Source organism: Eschrichtius robustus, chromosome 5, assembly GCF_028021215.1.
Source record: "Eschrichtius robustus isolate mEscRob2 chromosome 5, mEscRob2.pri, whole genome shotgun sequence".
Lineage (NCBI taxonomy): Eukaryota > Metazoa > Chordata > Mammalia > Artiodactyla > Eschrichtiidae > Eschrichtius > Eschrichtius robustus.
Genome location: NC_090828.1, coordinates 141,460,859 through 141,488,364, shown reverse-complemented (window position 1 = coordinate 141,488,364; position 27,506 = coordinate 141,460,859).

The following is a 27,506-nucleotide window of genomic DNA, read 5'->3' as shown; positions in this document are numbered from 1 at the left end:
AAAGCCTAGGAAGGCCCAGCTTCTAATCACTGCAGGCACCAACGGGGAGGAAACGAGTATGTGCCCCCAGAGAAATAGGCTGCTTGCAAGTGTCGAGAGGCGCTTCTCAGGTGCCCAGTGTGTCCCGTTTATTTCCCTTCGCAGCTCCCATCCTGCAGGTACTTATGCTGGGTGCTAACAAGGGTAGGTGGCTCTGCCGACAAAAGCAGCCTTTTCCCTTTGGAAGCTTGGATTCTAGTGTCTCAGGGGCTGCTTGCCAAACCTTGAAGTTGCCCAGGTTCTTGCCTCCGCAGGTACGCTTGCCTAGCAAACGAGCACTTTCCCCCGAGAAAGCGGGTTCCTGCCACGCTGCAGGAGAGTTAATCCCGCAGACCTCTTTCTTCCATGGAAAGCGCAAGGCCACCCTGAGCCTCAGGGTAGTGCCTAAGTTTCCACAGGGCAAGCTCTGCGTGCCTCGGTTTCCATGAGGTCTCCACCGTTGTTGTGCTTCAATGGAACGCGAGGATAGCTTTCAGGACTCCAAGCACTCTGGCCTCCGCACCGTTTCCCATGCTACCACACGGAACCCCCCCACATCTCCTCTCTGCCTGCTGAACAACAAGCAGCCGTGTAGGTCCTTCGGAACACTTCATGCATGCAGAGCTCAAGGCGGCACACTGCTCTCACTTCCTTTGGAAACCTAGTTTGCCGCAGCTTGCCCAAGCTGACGAAGACTCTAGTCTGAGCCGGTTTCATGTGCTGGGTATCGTGGACAGAGTGAGGAGAAGGGCACTACCTGCACTCAGAAAAACAGTGTGCTCAGCCTTCCATCCAGGAGCTCACACCGACTGGCTCGTTGGTTTAGCAGGACGTCGATGTGAGGTCCAAGCTGAGCAAAGAGCACAATTCCTCCTTTACACTGCTAGGCCTCGGAAAGAGGTTTTGCCAAATAGGCCTTACACAGGGCAGCCCTCCGTCAGTGATCTTGCCACACTTCGACTCCTGCACAGTAAAAGATACTTAGCGAAGTTGCCAGGGTTTCTCCATGCTCTTCCTCGGCACCTCCACTGCTGCAGGGACTCATGTTTGCTGTGAACTAGGATAGGTGGCCCTGCTTCGAAAAGCATTCTTTTCCCCTTTGGAAATGTGGATTCTTGTAGCCTAGGAGCTGTTTGCGAAAGCCTAGGAAGGCCCAGCTTCTACTCACTGCAGGCACCCCCGGGGAGGAAACGAGTATGTTCCCCCAGAGAAACAGGCTGCTTGCAAGAGTCGAGGGGAGCTTCTCAGGTGCCCAGTGTGTCCCGATTGTTTCCCTTCGCACCTCCCATCCTGCAGGTACTTATGCTGGGTGCTAAGAAGGATAGGTGGCTCTGCCGACAAAAGCAGCCTTTTCCCTTTGGAAGCTTGGATTCTAGTGTCTCAGGGGCTCCTTGCCAAACCTTGAAGTGGCCCAGGTTCTAGCCTCCGCAGGTACGTTGCGTAGAAAACGAGCACTTTCACCCGAGGAAAAGGGTTCCTGTCACGCTGGAGGAGAGTTAATCCCGAAGACCTCGTTCTTCCTGGGGATGTGCAAGGCCACCCTGACCTACAGTGTAGTGCCTAAGTTTCCACCGGGCAAGCTCTGCGTGCCTCGGTTTCCATGAGGTCTCCACCGTTGTTGTGCTTCAATGGAACGCGAGGATAGCTTTCAGGACTCCAAGCACTCTGGCCTCCGCACCGTTTCCCATGCTACCACACGGATCCCCCCCACATCTCCTCTCTGCCTGCTGAACAACAAGCAGCCGTGTAGGTCCTTCGGAACACTTCTTGCATGCAGAGCTCAAGGCGGCACACTGCTCTCACTTCCTTTGGAAACCTATGTTGCCGCAGCTTGCCCCAGCTCACGACGACAGTCTGAGCCGGTCTCATGTGCTGTGGAACGTGGATTCAGTGACGACAAGGGCATTACATGCACTCAGATAAACACTCTGCTCAGCCTTCCATCCAGGAGCTCACACCGACTGGCTCGTTGGTTTAGCAGGTCGTCGATGTGAGGTCCAAGCTGAGCAAAGAGCACAATTCCTCCTTTACACTGCTAGTTCCCCGGAAGAGGTAGAGCCAACTAGGCTCGCTCAGGCCAGGCCTCCTTCAAGGATCTTGCCACACTTCGAAGCCTGCACAGTAAAAGATACTTCGCGAAGTTGCCAGGGTTTCGCCATGCTCTCCTTTGGCAGCTCCAATACTGCAGGGACTCATGTTTGCTGTGAACTAGGATAGGTGGCCCTGCTTCGAAAAGCATTTTTTCCCCTTTGGAAATGTGGATTCTTGTAGCCTAGGAGCTGTTTGCGAAAGCCTAGCAAGGCCCAGCTTCTACTCACTGCAGGCACGCCCGGGGAGGAAATGAGTATATTCCCCCAGAGAAACAGGCTGCTTGCAAGTGTCGAGGGGCGCTTCTCAGGTGCCCAGTGTGTTCCGTTTATTTCCCTTCGCAGCTCCCATCCTGCAGGTACTTATGCTGGGTGCTAACAAGGGTAGGTGGCTCTGCCGACAAAAGCAGCCTTTTCCCTTTGGAAGCTTGGATTCTAGTGTCTCAGGGGCTGCTTGCCAAACCTTGAAGTTGCCCAGGTTCTAGCCTCCGCAGGTACGTTGCGTAGAAAACGAGCACTTTCACCCGAGGAACAGGGTTCCTGTCACGCTGGAGGAGAGTTAATCCCGCAGACCTCGTTCTTCCTGGGGATTCGCAAGGCCACCCTGAGCCTCAGGCTAGTGCCTAAGTTTCCACCGGGCAAGCTCTGCGTGCCTCGGTTTCCATGAGGTCTCCACCGTTGTTGTGCTTCAATGGAACGCGAGGATAGCTTTCAGGACTCCAAGCACTCTGGCCTCCGCACCGTTTCCCATGCTACCACACGGATCCGCCCCACATCTCCTCTCTGCCTGCTGAACAACAAGCAGCCGTGTAGGTCCTTCGGAACACTTCTTGCATGCAGAGCTCAAGGCGGCACACTGCTCTCACTTCCTTTGGAAACCTATGTTGCCGCAGCTTGCCCCAGCTCACGACGACAGTCTGAGCCGGTCTCATGTGCTGCGGAACGTGGATTCAGTGAGGACAAGGGCTTTACATGCACTCAGAAAAACACTCTGCTCAGCCTTCCATCCAGGAGCTCACACCGACTGGCTCGTTGGTTTAGCAGGACGTCGATATGAGGTCCAAGCTGAGCAAAGAGCACAATTCCTCCTTTACACTGCTAGGCCCCCGGAAGAGGTAGAGCTAACTAGGCTCGCTCAGGCCAGGCCTCCTTCAAGGATCTTGCCACACTTCGAAGCCTGCACAGTAAAAGATACTTCGCGAAGTTGCCAGGGTTTCGCCATGCTCTCCCTTGGCAGCTCCACTACTGCAGGGACTCATGTTTGCTGTGAACTAGGATAGGTGGCCCTGCTTCCAAAAGCAGTCTTTTCCCCTTTGGAAATGTGGATTTCTTGTAACCTAGGAGCTGTTTGCAAAAGCCTAGGAAGGCCCAGCTTCTACTCACTGCAGGCACCCCCGGGGAGGATACGAGTATATGCCCCCAGAGAAATAGGCTGCTTGCAAGTGTCGAGGGGCGCTTCTCAGGTGCCCAGTGTGTCCCGTTTATTTCCCTTCGCAGCTCCCATCCTACAGGTACTTATGCTGGGTGCTAACAAGGGTAGGTGGCTCTGCCGACAAAAGCAGCCTTTTCCCTTTGGAAGCTTGGATTCTAGTGTCTCAGGGGCTGCTTGCCAAACCTTGAAGTGGCCCAGGTTCTAGCCTCCGCAAGTACGCTTGCGTAGGAAACGAGCAGTTTCCCCCGAGAAACCGGGTTCCTGCCACGCTGGAGGAGAGTTAATCCCACAGACCTCGTTCCTCTTGGGAAAGAGCAAGGCCACCCTGAGCCTCATGGTAGTGCCTAAGTTTCCACCGGGCAAGCTCTGCGTGCCTCGGTTTCCATGAGGTCTCCACCGTTGTTGTGCTTCAATGGAACGCGAGGATAGCTTTCAGGACTCCAAGCACTCTGGCCTCCGCACCGTTTCCCATGCTACCACACGGATCCCCCCCACATCTCCTCTCTGCCTGCTGAGCAACAAGCACCCTTCTGGGCCTTTGGAGCACTTCTTGCATGCAGAGCCCAAGGCGGCACACTGCTCTCTCTCTTCCTTTGGAAACCTAGGTTGCCGCAGCTTGCCCCAGCTCACGACGACAGTCTGAGCCGGTCTCATGTGCTGGGGAACGTGGATTCAGTGAGGACAAGGGGTTTACATGCACTCAGAAAAACACTCTGCTCAGCCTTCCATCCAGGAGCTCACACCGACTGGCTCGTTGGTTTAGCAGGACGTCGATGTGAGGTCCAAGCTGAGCAAAGAGCACAATTCCTCCTTTACCCTGCTAGGCCTCGGAAAGAGGTTTTGCCAAATAGGCCTTACTCAGGCCAGCCCTCCGTCAGTGATCTTGCCACACGTCGACGCCTGCATAGTAAAAGATACTTAGCGAAGTTGCCAGGGTTTCTCCATGCTCTTCCTCGGCACCTCCACTACTGCAGGGACTCATGTTCGCTGTGAACTAGGATAGGTGGCCCTGCTTCGAAAAGCATTCTTTTCCCCTTTAGAAATGTGGATTCTTGTAGCCTAGGAGCTTTTTGCGAAAGCCTAGGGAGGACCAGCTTCTACTCACTGCAGGCACCCCCGGGGAGGAAACGAGTATGTTCCCCCAGAGAAACAGGCTGCTTGCAAGTGTCGAAGGGAGCTTCTCAGGTGCCCAGTGTGTCCCGTTTGTTTCCCTTCGCACCACCCATCCTGCAGGTACTTATGCTGGGTGCTAAGAAGGGTAGGTGGCTCTGCCGACAAAAGCAGCCTTTTCCCTTTGGAAGCTTGGATTCTAGTGTCTCAGGGGCTGCTTGCCAAACCTTGAAGTGGCCCAGGTTCTAGCCTCCGCAGGTACGTTGCGTAGAAAACGAGCACTTTCACCCGAGGAACAGGGTTCCTGTCACGCTGGAGGAGAGTTAATCCCGAAGACCTCGTTCTTCCTGGGGATGCGCAAGGCCACCCTGAGCCTCAGGCTAGTGCCTAAGTTTCCACCGGGCAAGCTCTGCGTGCCTCGGTTTCCATGAGGTCTCCACCGTTGTTGTGCTTCAATGGAACGCGAGGATAGCTTTCAGGACTCCAAGCACTCTGGCCTCCGCACCGTTTCCCATGCTACCACACGGATCTCCCCCACATCTCCTCTCTGCCTGCTGAACAACAAGCAGCCGTGTAGGTCCTTCGGAACACTTCTTGCATGCAGAGCTCAAGGCGGCACACTGCTCTCACTTCCTTTGGAAACCTATGTTGCCGCAGCTTGCCCCAGCTCACGACGACAGTCTGAGCCGGTCTCATGTGCGGCGGAACTTGGATTCAGTGAGGACAATGGCTTTACATGCACTCAGATAAACACTCTGCTCAGCCTTCCATCCAGGAGCTCACACCGACTGGCTCGTTGGTTTAGCAGGACGTCGATGTGAGGTCCAAGCTGAGCAAAGAGCACAATTCCTCCTTTACACTGCTAGTTCCCCGGAAGAGGTAGAGCCAACTAGGCTCGCTCAGGCCAGGCCTCCTTCAAGGATCTTGCCACACTTCGAAGCCTGCACAGTAAAAGATACTTCGCGAAGTTGCCAGGGTTTCGCCATGCTCTCCCTTGGCAGCTCCACTACTGCAGGGACTCATGTTTGCTGTGAAGTAGGATAGGTGGCCCTGCTTCCAAAAGCAGTCTTTTCCCCTTTGGAAATGTGGATTCTTGTAGCCTTGGAGCTGTTTGTGAAAGCCTAGCAAGGCCCAACTTCTACTCACTGCAGGCACGCCCGGGGAGGAAATGAGTATGTTCCCCCAGAGAAACAGGCTGCTTGAAAGTGTCGAGGGGCGCTTCTCAGGTGCCCAGTGTGTTCCGTTTATTTCCCTTCGCAGCTCCCATCCTGCAGGTACTTATGCTGGGTGCTAACAAGGGTAGGTGGCTCTGCCGACAAAAGCAGCCTTTTCCCTTTGGAAGCTTGGATTCTAGTGTCTCAGGGGCTGCTTGCCAAACCTTGAAGTGGCCCAGGTTCTAGCCTCCGCAGGTACGCTTGCCTAGCAAACGAGCACTTTCCCCCGAGAAAGCGGGTTCCTGCCACGCTGGAGCAGAGTTAATCCCGCAGACCTCTTTCTTCCATGGAAAGCGCAAGGCCACCCTGAGCCTCAGGGTAGTGCCTAAGTTTCCACCGGGCAAACTCTGCGTGCTTCGGTTTCCATGAGGTCTCCACCGTTGTTGTGCTTCAATGGAACGCGAGGATAGCTTTCAGGACTCCAAGCACTCGGGTCTCCGCAACGTTTCCCATGTTACCACACGGATCCCCCCCACATCTCCTCTCTGCCTGCTGAACAACAAGCAGCCGTGTAGGTCCTTCGGAACACTTCTTGCATGCAGAGCTCAAGGTGGCACACTGCTCTCACTTCCTTTGGAAACCTAGTTTGCCGCAGCTTGTCCAAGCTGACGAAGACTCTACTCTGAGCCGGTTTCATGTATGGGTATCGTGGACAGAGTGAGGAGAAGGGCACTACCTGCACTCAGAAAAACAGTCTGCTCAGCCTTCCATCCAGGAGCTCACACCGACTGGCTCGTTGGTTTAGCAGGACGTCGATGTGAGGTCCAAGCTGAGCAAAGAGCACAATTCCTCCTTTACCCTGCTAGGCCTCGGAAAGACTTTTTGCCAAATAGGCCTTACTCAGGCCAGCCCTCCGTCAGTGATCTTGCCACACTTCGATGCCTGCACAGTAAAAGATACTTAGCGAAGTTGCCAGGGTTTCTCCATGCTCTTCCTCGGCACCTCCACTACTGCAGGGACTCATGTTTGCTGTGAACTAGGATAGGTGGCCCTGCTTCGAAAAGCATTTTTTCCCCTTTGGAAATGTGGATTCTTGTAACCTAGGAGCTGTTTGCGAAAGCCTAGGAAGGACCAGCTTCTAATCACTGCAGGCACGCCCGGGGAGGAAACGAGTATGTTCCCCCAGAGAAATAGGCTGCTTGCAAGTGTCGAGGGGCGCTTCTCAGGTGCCCAGTGTGTCCCGTTTATTTCCCTTCGCAGCTCCCATCCTGCAGGTACTTATGCTGTGTGCTAACAAGGGTAGGTGGCTCTGCCGACAAAAGCAGCCTTTTCCCTTTGGAAGCTTGGATTCTAGTGTCTCAGGGCCTGCTTGCCAAACCTTGAAGTGGCCCAGGTTCGAGGCTCCGCAGGTACGCTTGCGTAGGAAACGAGCACTTTCCCCCGAGAAACCGGGTTCCTGCCACGCTGGAGGAGAGTTAATCCCGCAGACCTCGTTCCTCTTGGGAAAAAGCAAGGCCACCCTGAGCCTCATGGTAGTGCCTAAGTTTCCACCGGGCAAGCTCTGCGTGCCTCGGTTTCCATGAGGTCTCCACCGTTGTTGTGCTTCAATGGAACGCGAGGATAGCTTTCAGGACTCCAAGCACTCTGGCCTCTGCACCGTTTCCCATGTTACCACACGGATCCCCCCCACATCTCCTCTCTGCCTGCTGAACAACAAGCAGCCGTGTAGGTCCTTCGGAACACTTCTTGCATGCAGAGCTCAAGGCGGCACACTGCTCTCACATCCTTTGGAAACCTAGGTTGCCGCAGCTTGCCGCAGCTCACGACGACAGTCCGAGCCGGTCTCATGTGCTGGGGAACGTGGATTCAGTGAGGACAAGGGCTTTACATGCACTCAGAAAAACACTCTGCTCAGCCTTCCATCCAGGAGCTCACACCGACTGGCTCGTTGGTTTAGCAGGATGTCGATGTGAGGTCCAAGCTGAGCAAAGAGCACAATTCCTCCTTTACACTGCTAGGCCCCCGGAAGAGGTAGAGCCAACTAGGCTCGCTCAGGCCAGGCCTCCTTCAAGGATCTTGCCACACTTCGAAGCCTGCACAGGAAAAGATACTTCGCGAAGTTGCCAGGGTTTCGCCATGCTCTCCCTTGGCAGCTCCACTACTGCAGGGACTCATGTTTGCTGTGAACTAGGATAGGTGGCCCTGCTTCCAAAAGCAGTCTTTTCCCCTTTGGAAATGTGGATTCTTGTAGCCTAGGAGCTGTTTGCGAAAGCCTAGGAAGGCCCAGCTTCTAATCACTGCAGGCACCCCCGGGGAGGAAACGAGTATGTGCCCCCAGAGAAATAGGCTGCTTGCAAGTGTCGAGGGGCGCTTCTCAGGTGCCCAGTGTGTCCCGTTTATTTCCCTTCGCAGCTCCCATCCTGCAGATACTTATGCTGGGTGCTAACAAGGGTAGGTGGCTCTGCCGAGAAAAGCAGCCTTTTCCCTTTGGAAGCTTGGATTCTAGTGTCTCAGGGGCTGCTTGCCAAACCTTGAAGTGGCCCAGGTTCTAGCCTCCGCAGGTACGTTGCGTAGAAAACGAGCACTTTCACCCGAGGAACAGGGTTCCTGTCACGCTGGAGGAGAGTTAATCCCGCAGACCTCGTTCTTCCTGGGGATGCGCAAGGCCACCCTGAGCCTCAGGCTATTGCCTAAGTTTCCACCGGGCAAGCTCTGCGTGCCTCGGTTTCCATGAGGTCTCCACCGTTGTTGTGCTTCAATGGAACGCGAGGATAGCTTTCAGGACTCCAAGCACTCTGGCCTCCGCACCGTTTCCCATGCTACCACACGGATCCCCCCCACATCTCCTCTCTGCCTGCTGAGCAACAAGCAGCCTTCTGGGCCTTTGGAGCACTTCTTGCATGCAGAGCCCAAGGCGGCACACTGCTCTCTCTCTTCCTTTGGAAACCTAGGTTGCCACAGCTTGCCGCAGCTCACGACGACAGTCCGAGCCGGTCTCATGTGCTGGGGAACGTGGATTCAGTGAGGACAAGGGCTTTACATGCACTCAGAAAAACACTCTGCTCAGCCTTCCATCCAGGTGCTCACACCGACTGGCTCGTTGGTTTAGCAGGACGTCGATGTGAGATCCAAGCTGAGCAAAGTGCACAATTCCTCCTTTACACTGCTAGGCCCCCGGAAGAGGTAGAGCCAACTAGGCTCGCTCAGGCCAGACCTCCTTCAAGGATCTTGCCACACTTCGAAGCCTGCACAGTAAAAGATACTTCGCGAAGTTGCCAGGGTTTCGCCATGCCCTCCCTTGGAAGCTCCACTACTGCAGGGACTCATGTTTGCTGTGAACTAGGATAGGTGGCCCTGCTTCCAAAAGCAGTCTTTTCCCCTTTGGAAATGTGGATTCTTGTAGCCTCGGAGCTGTTTGCGAAAGCCTAGCAAGGCCCAGCTTCTACTCACTGCAGGCACGCCCGGGGAGGAAATGAGTATGTTCCCCCAGAGAAACAGGCTGCTTGCAATTGTCGAGGGGCGCTTCTCAGGTGCCCAGTGTGTCCCGTTTATTTCCCTTCGCAGCTCCCATCCTGCAGGTACTTATGCTGGGTGCTAACAAGGGTAGGTGGCTCTGCCGACAAAAGCAGCCTTTTCCCTTTGGAAGCTTGGATTCTAGTGTCTCAGGGCCTGCTTGCCAAACCTTGAAGTGGCCCAGGTTCTAGCCTCCGCAGGTACGCTTGCGTAGCAAACGAGCACTTTCCCCCGAGAAAGCGGGTTCCTGCCACGCTGGAGCAGAGTTAATCCCGCAGACCTCTTTCTTCCATGGAAAGCGCAAGGCCACCCTGAGGCTCAGGGTAGTGCCTAAGTTTCCACCGGGCAAGCTCTGAGTGCCTCGGTTTCCATGAGGTCTCCACCGTTGTTGTGCTTCAATGGAATGCGAGGATAGCTTTCAGGACTCCAAGCACTCTGGCCTCCGCACCGTTTCCCATGCTACCACACAGATGCCCCCCCCCCCACATCTCCTCTCTGCCTGCTGAGCAACAAGCAGCCTTGTAGGCCCTTTGGAGCACTTCTTGCATGCAGAGCCCAAGGCGGCACACTGCTCTCTTTCTTCCTGTGGAAACCTAGGTTGCCGCAGCTTGCCCAAGCTCACGAAGACTCTAGTCTGAGCCGGTTTCATGTGCTGGGTATCGTGGACAGAGTGAGGAGAAGGGCACTACCTGCACTCAGAAAAACAGTGTGCTCAGCCTTCCATCCAGGAGCTCACACCGACTGGCTCGTTGGTTTAGCAGGACGTCGATGTGAGGTCCAAGCTGAGCAAAGAGCACAATTCCTCCTTTACACTGCTAGGCCTCGGAAAGAGGTTTTGCCAAATAGGCCTTACTCAGGCCAGCCCTCCGTCAGTGATCTTGCCACACTTCGATGCCTGCACAGTAAAAGATAGTTAGCGAAGTTGCCAGGGTTTCTCCATGCTCTTCCTCGGCACCTCCACTACTGCAGGGACTCATGTTTGCTGTGAACTAGGATAGGTGGCCCTGCTTCGAAAAGCATTTTTTCCCCTTTGGAAATGTGGATTGTTGTAGCCTAGGAGCTGTTTGCGAAAGCCTAGGAAGGCCCAGCTTCTAATCACTGCAGGCACCCCCGGGGAGGAAACGAGTATGTGCCCCCAGAGAAATAGGCTGCTTGCAAGTGTCGAGGGGCGCTTCTAAGGTGCCCAGTGTGTCCCGTTTATTTCCCTTCGCAGCTCCCATCCTGCAGGTACTTATGCTGCGTGCTAACAAGGGTAGGTGGTTCTGCCGACAAAAGCAGCCTTTTCCCTTTGGAAGCTTGGATTCTAGTGTCTCAGGGCCTGCTTGCCAAACCTTGAAGTGGCCCAGGTTCTAGCCTCCGCAGGTACGCTTGCGTAGGAAACGAGCAGTTTCCCCCGAGAAACCGGGTTCCTGCCACGCTGGAGGAGAGTTAATCCCGCAGAACTCGTTCCGCTTGGGAAAGAGCATGGCCACCCTGAGCCTCATGGTAGTGCCTAAGTTTCCACCGGGCAAGCTCTGCGTGCCTCGGTTTCCATGAGGTCTCCACCGTTGTTGTGCTTCAATGGAACGCGAGGATAGCTTTCAGGACTCCAAGCACTCTGGCCTCCGCACCGTTTCCCATGCTACCACACGGATCCCCCCCACATCTCCTCTCTGCCTGCTGAGCAACAAGCAGCCTTGTGGGCCTTTGGAGCACTTCTTGCATGCAGAGCCCAAGGCGGCACACTCTCTCTCTCTTCCTTTGGAAACCTAGGTTGCCGCAGCTTGCCCCAGCTCACGACGACAGTCCGAGCCGGTCTCATGTGCTGGGGAACGTGGATTCAGTGAGGACAAGGGCTTTACATGCACTCAGAAAAACACTCTGCTCAGCCTTCCATCCAGGAGCTCACACCGACTGGCTCGTTGGTTTAGCAGGACGTCGATGTGAGGTCCAAGCTGAGCAAAGAGCACAATTCCTCCTTTACACTGCTAGGCCCCCGGAAGAGGTAGAGCCAACAAGGTCGCTCAGGCCAGGCCTCCTTCAAGGATCTTGCCACACTTCGAAGCCTGCACAGTAAAAGATACTTCGCGAAGTTGCCAGGGTTTCGCCATGCTCTCCCTTGGCAGCTCCACTACTGCAGGGACTCATGTTTGCTGTGAACTAAGATAGGTGGCCCTGCTTCCAAGAGCAGTCTTTTCCCCTTTGGAAATGTGGATTCTTGTAGCCTCGGAGCTGTTTGCGAAAGCCTAGCAAGGCCCAGCTTCTACTCACCCCAGGCACGCCCGGTGAGGAAATGAGTATGTTCCCCCAGAGAAACAGGCTGCTTGCAAGTGTCGAGGGGCGCTTCTCAGGTGCCCAGTGTGTCCCGTTTTTTTCCCTTCGTAGCTCCCATCCTGCAGGTACTTATGCTGGGTGCTAACAAGCGTAGGTGGCTCTGCCGACAAAAGCAGCCTTTTCCCTTTGGAAGCTTGGATTCTAGTGTCTCAGGGGCTGCTTGCCAAACCTTGAAGTTGCCCAGGTTCTAGCCTCCGCAGGTACGCTTGCGTAGCAAACGAGCACTTTCCCCCGAGAAACCGGCTTTCTGCCACGCTGGAGGAGAGTTAATCCCGCAGACCTCTTTCTTCCATGGAAAGCGCAAAGCCACCCTGAGCCTCAGGGTAGTGCCTAAGTTTCCACCGGGCAAGCTCTGAGTGCCTCGGTTTCCATGAGGTCTCCACCGTTATTGTGCTTCAATGGAACGCGAGGATAGCTTTCAGGACTCCAAGCACTCTGGCCTACGCACCGTTTCCCATGCTTCCACACGGATCCCCCCCACATCTCCTCTCTGCCTGCTGAGCAACAAGCAGCCTTGTTGGCCCTTTGGAGCACTTCTTGCATGCAGAGCCCAAGGCGGCACACTGCTCTCTCTCTTCCTTTGGAAACCTACTTTGCCGCATTTTGCAAGCTCACGAAGACTCTAGTCTGAGCCGGTTTCATGTGCTGGGTATCGTGGACAGAGTGAGGAGAAGGGCACTACCTGCACTCAGAAAAACAGTGTGCTCAGCCTTCCATCCAGGAGCTCACACCGACTGGCTCGTTGGTTTAGCAGGACGTCGATGTGAGGTCCAAGCTGAGCAAAGAGCACAATTCCTCCTTTACCCTGCTAGGCCTCGGAAAGAGGTTTTGCCAAATAGGCCTTACTCAGGCCAGCCCTCCGTCAGTGATCTTGCCACACTTCGACGCCTGCACAGTAAAAGATACTTAGCAAAGTTGCCAGGGTTTCTCCATGCTCTTCCTCGGCACCTCCACTACTGCAGGGACTCATGTTTGCTGTGAACTAGGATAGGTGGCCCTGCTTCGAAAAGCATTTTTTCCCCTTTGGAAATGTGGATTCTTGTAGCCTAGGAGCTGTTTTCGAAAGCCTAGGAAGGCCCAGCTTCTACTCACTGCAGGCACCCCCGGGGAGGAAACAAGTATGTTCCCCCAGAGAAACAGGCTGCTTGCAAGTGTCGAAGGGAGCTTCTCAGGTGCCCAGTGTGTCCCGTTTGTTTCCCTTCGCACCTCCCATCCTGCAGGTACTTATGCTGGGTGCTAACAAGGGTAGGTGGCTCTGCCGACAAAAGCAGACTTTTCCCTTTGGAAGCTTGGATTCTAGTGTCTCAGGGGCTGCTTGCCAAACCTTGAAGTGGCCCAGGTTATAGCCTCCGCAGGTACGTTGCGTAGAAAACGAGCACTTTCACCCGAGGAACAGGGTTCCTGTCACGCTGGAGGAGAGTTAATCCCGTAGACCTAGTTCTTCCTGGGGATGTGCAAGGCCACCCTGAGCTACAGCGTAGTGCCTAAGTTTCCACCGGGCAAGATCTGCGTGCCTCGGTTTCCATGAGGTCTCCACCGTTGTTGTGCTTCAATGGAACGCGAGGATAGCTTTCAGGACTCCAAGCACTCTGGCCTCCGCACCGTTTCCCATGCTACCACACGGATCCCCCCCACATCTCCTCTGTTCCTGCTGAACAACAAGCAGCCGTGTAGGTCCTTCGGAACACTTCTTGCATGCAGAGCTCAAGGCGGCACACTGCTCTCACTTCCTTTGGAAACCTAGGTTGCCGCAGCTTGCCCCAGCTCACGACGACAGTCTGAGCCGGTCTCATGTGCTGGGGAACGTGGATTCAGTGAGGACAAGGGCTTTACATGCACTCAGAAAAACACTCTGCTCAGCCTTCCATCCAGGAGCTCACACCGACTGGCTCGATGGTTTAGCAGGTCGTCGATGTGAGGTCCAAGCTTAGCTAAGAGCACAATTCCTCCTTTACACTGCTAGTACTCCGGAAAAGGTAGAGCCAACTAGGCTCGCTCAGGCCAGGCCTCCTTCAAGGATCTTGCCACACTTCGAAGCCTGCACAGTAAAAGATACTTCGCGAAGTTGCCAGGGTTTCGCCATGCTCTCCCTTGGCAGCTCCACTACTGCAGGGACTCATGTTTGCTGTGAACTAAGATAGGTGGCCCTGCTTCCAAAAGCAGGCTTTTCCCCTTTGGAAATGTGGATTCTTGTAGCCTCGGAGCTGTTTGCGAAAGCCTAGCAAGGCCCAGCTTCTACTCACTGCAGGCACGCCCGTTGAGTAAATGAGTATGTTCCCCCAGAGAAACAGGCTGCTTGCAAGTGTCGAGGGGCGCTTCTCAGGTGCCCAGTGTGTTCCGTTTATTTCCCTTCGCAGCTCCCATCCTGCAGGTACTTATGCTGGGTGCTAACAAGGGTAGGTGGCTCTAACGACAAAAGCAGCCTTTTCCCTTTGGAAGCTTGGATTCTAGTGTCTCAGGGGCTGCTTGCCAAACCTTGAAGTGGCCCAGGTTCTAGCCTCCGCAGGTACGCTTGCGTAGGAAACGAGCAGTTTCCCCCGAGAAACCGGGTTCCTGCCACGCTGGAGGAGAGTTAATCCCGCAGACCTCGTTCCTCTTGGGAAAGCGCAAGGCCACCCTGAGCCTCATGGTAGTGCCTAAGTTTCCGCCGGGCAAGCTCTGCGTGTATCGGTTTCCATGAGGTCTCCACCGTTGTTGTGCTTCAATGGAACGCGAGGATAGCTTTCAGGACTCCAAGCACTCTGGCCTCCGCACCGTTTCCCATGCTACCACACGGATCCCCCCCACATCTCCTCTCTGCCTGCTGAGCAACAAGCAGCCTTGTGGGCCTTTGGAGCACTTCTTGCATGCAGAGCCCAAGGCGGCACACTGCTCTCTCTCTTCCTTTGGAAACCTTGTTGACGCAGCTTGCCCCAGCTCACGACGACAGTCCGAGCCGGTCTCATGTGCTGGGGAAAGTGGATTCAGTGAGGACAAGGGCTTTACATGCACTCAGAAAAACACTCTGCTCAGCCTTCCATCCAGGAGCTCACACCGACTGGCTCGTTGGTTTAGCAGGACGTCGATGTGAGGTCCAAGCTGAGCAAAGAGCACAATTCCTCCTTTACACTGCTAGGCCCCCGGAAGAGGTAGAGCTAACTAGGCTCGCTCAGGCCAGGCCTCCTTCAAGGATCTTGCCACACTTCGAAGCCTGCACAGTAAAAGATACTTCGCGAAGTTGCCAGGGTTTCGCCATGCTCTCCCTTGGCAGCTCCACTACTGCAGGGACTCATGTTTGCTGTGAACTAGGATAGGTGGCCCTGCTTCCAAAAGCAGTCTTTTCCCCTTTGGAAATGTGGATTCTTGTAGCCTCGGAGCTGTTTGCGAAATACTAGCAAGGCCCAGCTTCTACTCACTGCAGGCACGCCCGGGGAGGAAATGAGTATGTTCCCCCAGAGAAACAGGCTGCTTGCAAGTGTCGAGGGGCGCTTCTCAGGTGCCCATTGTGTTCCGTTTATTTCCCTTCGCAGCTCCCATCCTGCAGGTACTTATGCTGGGTGCTAACAAGCGTAGGTGGCTCTGCCGACAAAAGCAGCCTTTTCCCTTTGGAAGCTTGGATTCTAGTGTCTCAGGGGCCGCTTGCCAAACCTTGAAGTTGCCCAGGTTCTAGCCTCCGCAGGTACGCTTGCGTAGCAAACGAGCACTTTCCCCCGAGAAACCGGCTTTCTGCCACGCTGGAGGAGAGTTAATCCCGCAGACCTCTTTCTTCCATGGAAAGCGCAAAGCCACCCTGAGCCTCAGGGTAGTGCCTAAGTTTCCACCGGGCAAGCTCTGAGTGCCTCGATTTCCATGAGGTCTCCACCGTTGTTGTGCTTCAATGGAACGCGAGGATAGCTTTCAGGACTCCAAGCAGTCTGGCCTCCGCACCGTTTCCAATGCTACCACACGGATCCCCCCCACATCTCCTCTCTGCCTGCTGAGCAACAAGCAGCCTTGTAGGCCCTTTGGAGCACTTCTTGCATGCAGAGCCCAAGGCGGCACACTGCTCTCTCTCTTCCTTTGGAAACCTAGTTTGCCGCAGCTTGCCCAAGCTGACGAAGACTCTAGTCTGAGCCGCTTTCATGTGCTGGGTATCGTGGACAGAGTGAGGAGAAGGGCACTACCTGCACTCAGAAAAACAGTGTGCTCAGCCTTCCATCCAGGAGCTCACACCGACTGGCTCGTTCGTTTAGCAGGACGTCGATGTGAGGTCCAAGCTGAGCAAAGAGCACAATTCCTCCTTTACACTGCTAGGCCTCGGAAAAAGTTTTTGCCAAATAGGCCTTACTCAGGCCAGCCCTCCGTCAGTGATCTTGCCACACTTCGATGCCTGCACAGTAAAAGATACTTAGCGAAGTTGCCAGGGTTTCTCCATGCTCTTCCTCGGCACCTCCACTACTGCAGGGACTCATGTTTGCTGTGAACTAGGATAGGTGGCCCTGCTTCGAAAAGCATTTTTTCCCCTTTGGAAATGTGGATTCTTGTAGCCTAGGAGCTGTTTGCGAAAGCCTAGGAAGGCCCAGCTTCTACTCACTGCAGGCACCCCCGGGGAGGAAACGAGTATGTGCCCCCAGAGAAATAGGCTGCTTGCAAGTGTCGAGGGGCGCTTCTCAGGTGCCCAGTGTGTCCCGTTTATTTCCCTTCACAGCTCCCATCCTGTAGGTACTTATGCTGGGTGCTAACAAGGGTAGGTGGCTCTGCCGACAAAAGCAGCCTTTTCCCTTTGGAAGCTTGGATTCTAGTGTCTCAGGGACTGCTTGCCAAACCTTGAAGTGGCCCAGGTTCTAGCCTCCGCAGGTACGCTTGCGTAGCAAACGAGCAGTTTCCCCCGAGAAACCGGGTTCCTGCCACGCTGGAGGAGAGTTAATCCCGCAGACCTCGTTCCTCCTGGGAAAGTGCAAGTCCACCCTGAGCCTCATGGTAGTGCCTAAGTTTCCACCGGTCAAGATCTGCGTGCCTCGGTTTCCATGAGGTCTCCACCGTTGTTGTGCTTCAATGGAACGCGAGGATAGCTTTCAGGACTCCAAGCACTCTGGCCTCCGCACCGTTTCCCATGCTACCACACGGATCCCCCCCACATCTCCTCTCTGCCTGCTGAGCAACAAGCAGCCTTCTGGGCCTTTGGAGCACTTCTTGCATGCAGAGCCCAAGGCGGCACACTGCTCTCTCTCTTCCTTTGGAAACCTAGGTTGCCACAGCTTGCCCCAGCTCACGACGACAGTCCGAGCCGGTCTCATGTGCCGGGGAACGTGGATTCTGTGAGGACAAGGGCTTTACATGCACTCAGAAAAACACTCTGCTCAGCCTTCCATCCAGGAGATCACACCGACTGGCTCGTTGGTTTAGCAGGACGTCGATGTGAGGTCCAAGCTGAGCAAAGAGCACAATTCCTCCTTTACACTGCTAGGCCCCCGGAAGAGGTAGAGCCAACTAGGCTCGCTCAGGCCAGGCCTCCTTCAAGGATCTTGCCACACTTCGAAGCCTGCACAGTAAAAGATACTTCGCGAAGTTGCCAGGGTTTCGCCATGCTCTCCCTTGGCAGCTCCACTACTGCAGGGACTCATGTTTGCTGTGAACTAGGATAGGTGGCCCTGCTTCCAAAAGCAGTCTTTTCCCCTTTGGAAATGTGGATTCTTGTAGCCTCGGAGCTGTTTGCGAAAGCCTAGCAAGGCCCAGCTTCTACTCACTGCAGGCACGCCCGGGGAGGAAATGAGTATGTTCCCCCAGAGAAACAGGCTGCTTGCAAGTGTCGAGGGGCGCTTCTCAGGTGCCCAGTGTGTTCCGTTTATTTCCCTTCGCAGCTCCCATCCTGCAGGTACTTATGCTGGGTGCTAACAAGGGTAGGTGGCTGTGCCGACAAAAGCAGCCTTTTCCCTTTGGAAGCTTGAATTCTAGTGTCTCAGGGGCTGCTTGCCAAACCTTGAAGTGGCCCAGGTTATAGCCTCCGCAGGTACGTTGCGTAGAAAACGAGCACTTTCACCCGAGGAACAGGTTTCCTGTCACGCTGGAGGAGAGTTAATCCCGAAGACCTCGTTCTTCCTGGGGATGTGCAAGGCCACCCTGAGCTACAGGGTAGTGCCTAAGTTTCCACCGGGCAAGATCTGCGTGCCTTGGTTTCCATGAGGTCTCCACCGTTGTTGTGCTTCAATGGAACGCGAGGATAGTTTTCAGGACTCCAAGCACTCTGGCCTCCGCACCGTTTCCCATGCTACCACACGGATCCCCCCCACATCTCCTCTCTGCCTGCTGAACAACAAGCAGCCGTGTAGGTCCTTCGGGACACTTCTTGCATGCAGAGCTCGAGGTGGCACACTGCTCTCACTTTGGAAACCTAGGTTGCCGCAGCTTGCCCCAGCTCACGACGACAGTCTGAGCCGGTCTCATGTGCTGGGGAACGTGGATTCAGTGAGGACAAGGGCTTTACATGCACTCAGAAAAACACTCTGCTCAGCCTTCCATCCAGGAGCTCACACCGACTGGCTCGTTGGTTTAGCAGGACGTCGATGTGAGGTCCAAGCTGAGCAAAGAGCACAATTCCTCCTTTACCCTGCTAGGCCTCGGAAAGAGGTTTTGCCAAATAGGCCTTACTCAGGCCAGCCCTCCGTCAGTTTTCTTGCCACACTTCGATGCCTGCACAGTAAAAATACTTAGCGAAGTTGCCAGGGTTTCTCCATGCTCTTCCTCGGCACCTCCACTACTGCAGGGACTCATGTGTGCTGTGAACTAGGATAGGTGGCCCTGCTTCGAAAAGCATTTTTTCCCCTTTGTAAATGTGGATTCTTGTAGCCTAGGAGCTGTTTGCGAAAGCCTAGGAAGGCCCAGCTTCTAATCACTGCAGGCACCCCCGGGGAGGAAACGAGTATGTTCCCCCAGAGAAATAGGCTGCTTGCAAGTGTCGAGGGGCGCTTCTCAGGTGCCCAGTGTGTCCCGTTTATTTCCCTTCGCACCTCCCATCCTGCAGGTACTTATGCTGGGTGCTAACAAGGGTAGGTGGCTCTGCCGACAAAAGCAGCCTTTTCCCTTTGGAAGCTTGGATTCTAGTGTCTCAGGGCCTGCTTGCCAAACTTTGAAGTGGCCCAGGTTCTAGCCTCCGCAGGTACGCTTGCGTAGGAAACGAGCACTTTCCCCCGAGAAAGCGGGTTCCTGCCACGCTGGAGGAGAGTTAGTCCCGCAGACCTCGTTCCTCCTGGGAAAGCGCAAGGCCACCCTGAGCCTCATGGTAGTGCCTAAGTTTCCACCGGGCAAGCTCTGCGTGCCTCGGTTTCCATGAGGTCTCCACCGTTGTTGTGCTTCAATGGAACGCGAGGATAGCTTTCAGGACTCCAAGCACTCTGGCCTCCGCACCGTTTCCCATGCTACCACACGGATCCCCCCCACATCTCCTCTCTGCCTGCTGAACAACAAGCAGCCGTGTAGGTCCTTCGGAATACTTCTTGCATGCAGAGCTCAAGGTGGCACACTGCTCTCACTTCCTTTGGAAACCTAGGTTGCCGCAGCTTGCCCCAGCTCACGACGACAGTCCGAGCCGGTCTCATGTGCTGGGGAACGTGGATTCAGTGAGGACAAGGGCTTTACATGCACTCAGAAAAACACTCTGCTCAGCCTTCCATCCAGGAGCTCACACCGACTGGCTCGTTGGTTTAGCAGGACGTCGATGTGAGGTCCAAGCTGAGCAAAGAGCACAATTCCTCCTTTACACTGCTAGGCCCCCGGAAGGGGTAGAGCCAACTAGGCTCGCTCAGGCCAGGCCTCCTTCAAGGATCTTGCCACACTTCGAAGCCTGCACAGTAAAAGATACTTCGCGAAGTTGCCAGGGTTTCTCCATGCTCTCCCTTGGCAGCTCCACTACTGCAGGGACTCATGTTTGCTGTGAACTAGGATAGGTGGCCCTGCTTCCAAAAGCAGTCTTTTCCCCTTTGGAAATGTGGATTCTTGTAGCCTCGGAGCTGTTTGCGAAATCCTAGCAAGGCCCAGCTTCTACTCACTGCAGGCACGCCCGGGGAGGAAATGAGTATGTTCCCCCAGAGAAACAGGCTGCTTGCAAGTGTCGAGGGGCGCTTCTCAGGTGCCCAGTGTGTTCCGTTTATTTCCCTTCGCAGCTCCCATCCTGCAGGTACTTATGCTGGGTGCTAACAAGCGTAGGTGGCTCTGCCGACAAAAGCAGCCTTTTCCCTTTGGAAGCTTGGATTCTAGTGTCTCAGGGGCTGCTTGCCAAACCTTGAAGTGGCCCAGGTTCTAGCCTCCGCAGGTACGCTTGCCTAGCAAACGAGCACTTTCCCCCGAGAAAGCGGGTTCCTGCCACGCTGGAGCAGAGTTAATCCCGCAGACCTCTTTCTTCCATGGAAAGCGCAAGGCCACCCTGAGCCTCAGGGTAGTGCCTAAGTTTCCACCGGGCAAGCTCTGCGTGCCTCGGTTTCCATGAGGTCTCCACCGTTGTTGTGCTTCAATGGAACGCGAGGATAGCTTTCAGGACTCCAAGCACTCTGGCCTCCGCACCGTTTCCCATGCTACCACACGGATCCCCCCCACATCTCCTCTCTGCCTGCTGAACAACAAGCAGCCGTGTAGGTCCTTCGGAACACTTCTTGCATGCAGAGCTCAAGGCGGCACACTGCTCTCACTTCCTTTGCAAACCTAGTTTGCCGCAGCTTGCCCAAGCTGACGAAGACTCTAGTCTGAGCCGGTTTCATGTGCTGGGTATCGTGGACAGAGTGAGGAGAAGGGCACTACCTGCACTCACAAAAACAGTGTGCTCAGCCTTCCATCCAGGAGCTCACACCGACTGGCTCGTTGGTTTAGCAGGACGTCGATGTGAGGTCCAAGCTGAGCAAAGAGCACAATTCCTCCTTTACCCTGCTAGGCCTCGGAAAGAGGTTTTGCCAAATAGGCCTTACTCAGGCCAGCCCTCCGTCAGTTTTCTTGCCACACTTCGATGCCTGCACAGTAAAAGATACTTAGCGAAGTTGCCAGGGTTTCTCCATGCTCTTCCTCGGCACCTCCACTACTGCAGGGACTCATGTTTGCTGGGAACTAGGATAGGTGGCCCTGCTTCGAAAAGCATTTTTTCCCCTTTGCAAATGTGGATTCTTGTAGCCTAGGAGCTGTTTGCGAAAGCCTAGGAAGGCCCAGCTTCTAATCACTGCAGGCACCCCCGGGGAGGAAACGAGTATGTGCCCCCAGAGAAATAGGCTGCTTGCAAGTGTCGAGGGGCGCTCTTCAGGTGCCCAGTGTGTCCCGTTTATTTCCCTTCGCAGCTCCCATCCTGCAGGTACTTATGCTGGGTGTTAACAAGGGTAGGTGGCTCTGCCGACAAAAGCAGCCTTTTCCCTTTGGAAGCTTGGATTCTAGTGTCTCAGGGCCTGCTTGCCAAACCTTGAAGTGGCCCAGGTTCTAGCCTCCGCAGGTACGCTTGCGTAGGAAACGAGCACTTTCCCCCGAGAAAGCGGGTTCCTGCCACGCTGGAGGAGAGTTAATCCCGCAGACCTCGTTCCTCCTGGGAAAGCGCAAGGCCACCCTGAGCCTCATGGTAGTGCCTAAGTTTCCACCGGGCAAGCTCTGCGTGCCTCGGTTTCCATGAGGTCTCCACCGTTGTTGTGCTTCAATGGAACGCGAGGATAGCTTTCAGGACTCCAAGCACTCTGGCCTCCGCACCGTTTCCCATGCTACCACACGGATCCCCCCCACATCTCCTCTCTGCCTGCTGAGCAACAAGTAGCCTTCTGGGCCTTTGGAGCACTTCTTGCATGCAGAGCCCAAGGCGGCACACTGCTCTCTCTCTCCCTTTGGAAACCTAGGTTGCCACAGATTGCCGCAGCTCACGACGACAGTCCGAGCCGGTCTCATGTGCTGGGGAACGAGGATTCAGTGAGGACAAGGGCTTTACATGCACTCAGAAAAACACTCTGCTCAGCCTTCCATCCAGGAGCTCACACCGACTGGCTCGTTGGTTTAGCAGGACGTCGATGTGAGGTCCAAGCTGAGCAAAGAGCACAATTCCTCCTTTACCCTGCTAGGCCTCGGAAAGAGGTTTTGCCAAATAGGCCTTACTCAGGCCAGCCCTCCGTCAGTTTTCTTGCCACACTTCGACGCCTGCACAGTAAAAGATACTTAGCGAAGTTGCCAGGGTTTCTACATGCTCTTCCTCGGCACCTCCACTACTGCAGGGACTCATGTTTGCTGTGAACTAGGATAGGTGGCCCTGCTTCGAAAAGCATTTTTTCCCCTTTGCAAATGTGGATTCTTGTAGCCTAGGAGCTGTTTGCGAAAGCCTAGGAAGGCCCAGCTTCTAATCACTGCAGGCACCCCCGGGGAGGAAACGAGTATGTGCCCCCAGAGAAACAGGCTGCTTGCAAGTGTCGAGGGGCGCTTCTCAGGTGCCCAGTGTGTCCCGTTTATTTCCCTTCGCAGCTCCCATCCTGCAGGTACTTATGCTGGGTGCTAACAAGGGTAGGTGGCTCTGCCGACAAAAGCAGCCTTTTCCCTTTGGAAGCTTGGATTCTAGTGTCTCAGGGGCTGCTTGCCAAACCTTGAAGTGGCCCAGGTTCTAGCCTCCGCAGGTACGCTTGCCTAGCAAACGAGCACTTTCCCCCGAGAAAGCGGGTTCCTGCCACGCTGGAGCAGAGTTAATCCCGCAGACCTCTTTCTTCCATGGAAAGCGCAAGGCCACCCTGAGCCTCAGGGTAGTGCCTAAGTTTCCACCGGGCAAGCTCTGAGTGCCTCGGTTTCCATGAGGTCTCCACCGTTGTTGTGCTTCAATGGAACGCGAGGATAGCTTTCAGGACTCCAAGCACTCTGGCCACCGCACCGTTTCCCATGCTACCACACAGATGCCCCCCCCCCCACATCTTCTCTCTGCCTGCTGAGCAACAAGCAGCCTTGTAGGCCCTTTGGAGAACTTCTTGCATGCAGAGCCCAAGGCGGCACACTGCTCTCTCTCTTCCTTTGTAAACCTAGTTTGCCCCGGCTTGCCCAAGCTCACGAAGACTCTAGTCTGAGCCGGTTTCATGTGCTGGGTATCGTGGACAGAGTGAGGAGAAGGGCACTACCTGCACTCAGAAAAACAGTGTGCTCAGCCTTCCATCCAGGAGCTCACACCGACTGGCTCGTTGGTTTAGCAGGACGTCGATGTGAGGTCCAAGCTGAGCAAAGAGCACAATTCCTCCTTTACCCTGCTAGACCTCGGAAAGAGGTTTTGACAAATAGGCCTTACTCAGGCCAGCCCTCCGTCAGTGATCTTGCCACACTTCGACGCCTGCACAGTAAAAGATACTTAGCGAAGTTGCCAGGGTTTCTCCATGCTCTTCCTCGGCACCTCCACTACTGCAGGGACTCATGTTTGCTGTGAACTAGGATAGGTGGCCCTGCGTCGAAAAGCATTCTTTTCCCCTTTGGAAATGTGGATTCTTGTAGCCTAGGAGCTGTTTGCGAAAGCCTAGGAAGGCCCAGCTTCTACTCACTGCAGGCACCCACGGGGAGGAAACGAGTATGTGCCCCCAGAGAAACAGGCTGCTTGCAAGTGTCGAGGGGCGCTTCTCAGGTGCCCAGTGTGTCCCGTTTATTTCCCTTCGCAGCTCCCATCCTGCAGGTACTTATGCTGGGTGCTAACAAGGGTAGGTGGCTCTGCCGACAAAAGCAGCCTTTTCCCTTTGGAAGCTTGGATTCTAGTGTCTCAGGGGCTGCTTGCCAAACCTTGAAGTGGCCCAGGTTATAGCCTCCGCAGGTACGTTGCGTAGAAAACGAGCACTTTCACCCGAGGCACAGGTTTCCTGTCACGCTGGAGGAGAGTTAATCCCGAAGACCTCGTTCTTCCTGGGGATGTGCAAGGCCACCCTGAGCTACAGGGTAGTGCCTAAGTTTCCACCGGGCAAGATCTGCGTGCCTCGGTTTCCATGAGGTCTCCACCGTTGTTGTGCTTCAATGGAACGCGAGGATAGTTTTCAGGACTCCAAGCACTCTGGCCTCCGCACCGTTTCCCATGCTACCACACGGATCCCCCCCACATCTCCTCTCTGCCTGCTGAACAACAAGCAGCCGTGTAGGTCCTTCGGAATACTTCTTGCATGCAGAGCTCAAGGTGGCACACTGCTCTCACTTCCTTTGGAAACCTAGGTTGCCGCAGCTTGCCCCAGCTCACGACGACAGTCTGAGCCGGTCTCATGTGCTGGGGAACGTGGATTCAGTGAGGACAAGGGCTTTACATGCACTCAGAAAAACACTCTGCTCAGCCTTCCATCCAGGAGCTCACACCGACTGGCTCGTTGGTTTAGCAGGACGTCGATGTGAGGTCCAAGCTGAGCAAAGAGCACAATTCCTCCTTTACACTGCTAGGCCCCCGGAAGGGGTAGAGCCAACTAGGCTCGCTCAGGCCAGGCCTCCTTCAAGGATCTTGCCACACTTCGAAGCCTGCACAGTAAAAGATACTTCGCGAAGTTGCCAGGGTTTCGCCATGCTCTCCCTTGGCAGCTCCACTACTGCAGGGACTCATGTTTGCTGTGAACTAGGATAGGTGGCCCTGCTTCCAAAAGCAGTCTTTTCCCCTTTGGAAATGTGGATTCTTGTAGCCTCGGAGCTGTTTGCGAAAGCCTAGCAAGGCCCAGCTTCTACTCACTGCAGGCACGCCCGGGGAGGAAATGAGTATGTTCCCCCAGAGAAACAGGCTGCTTGCAAGTGTCGAGGGGCGCTTCTCAGGTGCCCAGTGTGTTCCGTTTATTTCCCTTCGCAGCTCCCATCCTGCAGGTACTTATGCTGGGTGCTAACAAGCGTAGGTGGCTCTGCCGACAAAAGCAGCCTTTTCCCTTTGGAAGCTTGGATTCTAGTGTCTCAGGGGCTGCTTGCCAAACCTTGAAGTGGCCCAGGTTCTAGCCTCCGCAGGTACGCTTGCCTAGCAAACGAGCACTTTCCCCCGAGAAAGCGGGTTCCTGCCACGCTGGAGCAGAGTTAATCCCGCAGACCTCTTTCTTCCATGGAAAGCGCAAGGCCACCCTGAGCCTCAGGGTAGTGCCTAAGTTTCCACCGGGCAAGCTCTGCGTGCCTCGGTTTCCATGAGGTCTCCACCGTTGTTGTGCTTCAATGGAACGCGAGGATAGCTTTCAGGACTCCAAGCACTCTGGCCTCCGCACCGTTTCCCATGCTACCACACGGATCCCCCCCACATCACCTCTCTGCCTGCTGAACAACAAGCAGCCGTGTAGGTCCTTCGGAACACTTCTTGCATGCAGAGCTCAAGGCGGCACACTGCTCTCACTTCCTTTGCAAACCTAGTTTGCCGCAGCTTGCCCAAGCTGACGAAGACTCTAGTCTGAGCCGGTTTCATGTGCTGGGTATCGTGGACAGAGTGAGGAGAAGGGCACTACCTGCACTCAGAAAAACAGTTTGCTCAGCCTTCCATCCAGCAGCTCACACCGACTGGCTCGTTGGTTTAGCAGGACGTCGATGTGAGGTCCAAGCTGAGCAAAGAGCACAATTCCTCCTTTACCCTGCTAGGCCTCGGAAAGAGGTTTTGCCAAATAGGCCTTACTCAGGCCAGCCCTCCGTCAGTTTTCTTGCCACACTTCGATGCCTGCACAGTAAAAGATACTTAGCGAAGTTGCCAGGGTTTCTCCATGCTCTTCCTCGGCACCTCCACTACTGCAGGGACTCATGTTTGCTGTGAACTAGGATAGGTGGCCCTGCTTCGAAAAGCATTTTTTCCCCTTTGCAAATGTGGATTCTTGTAGCCTAGGAGCTGTTTGCGAAAGCCTAGGAAGGCCCAGCTTCTAATCACTGCAGGCACCCCCGGGGAGGAAACGAGTATGTGCCCCCAGAGAAATAGGCTGCTTGCAAGTGTCTAGGGGCGCTTCTCAGGTGCCCAGTGTGTCCCGTTTATTTCCCTTCGCAGCTCCCATCCTGCAGGTACTTATGCTGGGTGCTAACAAGGGTAGGTGGCTCTGCCGACAAAAGCAGCCTTTTCCCTTTGGAAGCTTGGATTCTAGTGTCTCAGGGCCTACTTGCCAAACCTTGAAGTGGCCCAGGTTCTAGCCTCCGCAGGTACGCTTGCGTAGGAAACGAGCACTTTCCCCCGAGAAAGCGGGTTCCTGCCACGCTGGAGGAGAGTTAATCCCGCAGACCTCGTTCCTCCTGGGAAAGCGCAAGGCCACCCTGAGCCTCATGGTAGTGCCTAAGTTTCCACCGGGCAAGCTCTGCGTGCCTCGGTTTCCATGAGGTCTCCACCGTTGTTGTGCTTCAATGGAACGCGAGGATAGCTTTCAGGACTCCAAGCACTCTGGCCTCCGCACCGTTTCCCATGCTACCACACGGATCCCCCCCACATCTCCTCTCTGCCTGCTGAGCAACAAGTAGCCTTCTGGGCCTTTGGAGCACTTCTTGCATGCAGAGCCCAAGGCGGCACACTGCTCTCTCTCTTCCTTTGGAAACCTAGGTTGCCACAGCTTGCCGCAGCTCACGACGACAGTCCGAGCCGGTCTCATGTGCTGGGGAACGTGGATTCAGTGAGGACAAGGGCTTTACATGCACTCAGAAAAACACTCTGCTCAGCCTTCCATCCAGGAGCTCACACCGACTGGCTCGTTGGTTTAGCAGGACGTCGATGTGAGGTCCAAGCTGAGCAAAGAGCACAATTCCTCCTTTACACTGCTAGGCCCCCGGAAGAGGTAGAGCCAACTAGGCTCGCTCAGGCCAGGCCTCCTTCAAGGATCTTGCCACACTTCGAAGCCTGCACAGTAAAAGATACTTCGCGAAGTTGCCAGGGTTTCGCCATGCTCTCCCTTGGCAGCTCCACTACTGCAGGGACTCATGTTTGCTGTGAACTAGGATAGGTGGCCCTGCTTCCAAAAGCAGTCTTTTCCCCTTTGGAAATGTGGATTCTTGTAGCCTCGGAGCTGTTTGCGAAATCCTAGCAAGGCCCAGCTTCTACTCACTGCAGGCACGCCTGGGGAGGAAATGAGTATGTTCCCCCAGTGAAACAGGCTGCTTGCAAGTGTCGAGGGGCGCTTCTCAGGTGCCCAGTGTGTTCCGTTTATTTCCCTTCGCAGCTCCCATCCTGCAGGTACTTATGCTGGGTGCTAACAAGGGTAGGTGGCTCTGCCGACAAAAGCAGCCTTTTCCCTTTGGAAGCTTGGATTCTAGTATCTCAGGGGCTGCTTGCCAAACCTTGAAGTGGCCCAGGTTCTAGCCTCCGCAGGTACGCTTGCCTAGCAAACGAGCACTTTCCCCCGAGACAGCGGGTTCCTGCCACGCTGGAGCAGAGTTAATCCCGCAGACCTCTTTCTTCCATGGAAAGCGCAAGGCCACCCTGAGCCTCAGGCTAGTGCCTAAGTTTCCACCGGGCAAGCTCTGCGTGCCTCGGTTTCCATGAGGTCTCCACCGTTGTTGTGCTTCAATGGAACGCGAGGATAGCTTTCAGGACTCCAAGCACTCTGGCCTCCGCACCGTTTCCCATGCTACCACACGGATCCCCCCCACATCTCCTCTCTGCCTGCTGAACAACAAGCAGCCGTGTAGGTCCTTCGGAACACTTCTTGCATGCAGAGCTCAAGGCGGCACACTGCTCTCACTTCCTTTGCAAACCTAGTTTGCCGCAGCTTGCCCAAGCTGACGAAGACTCTAGTCTGAGCCGGTTTCATGTGCTGGGTATCGTGGACAGAGTGAGGAGAAGGGCACTACCTGCACTCAGAAAAACAGTTTGCTCAGCCTTCCATCCAGCAGCTCACACCGACTGGCTCGTTGGTTTAGCAGGACGTCGATGTGAGGTCCAAGCTGAGCAAAGAGCACAATTCCTCCTTTACCCTGCTAGGCCTCGGAAAGAGGTTTTGCCAAATAGGCCTTACTCAGGCCAGCCCTCCGTCAGTTTTCTTGCCACACTTC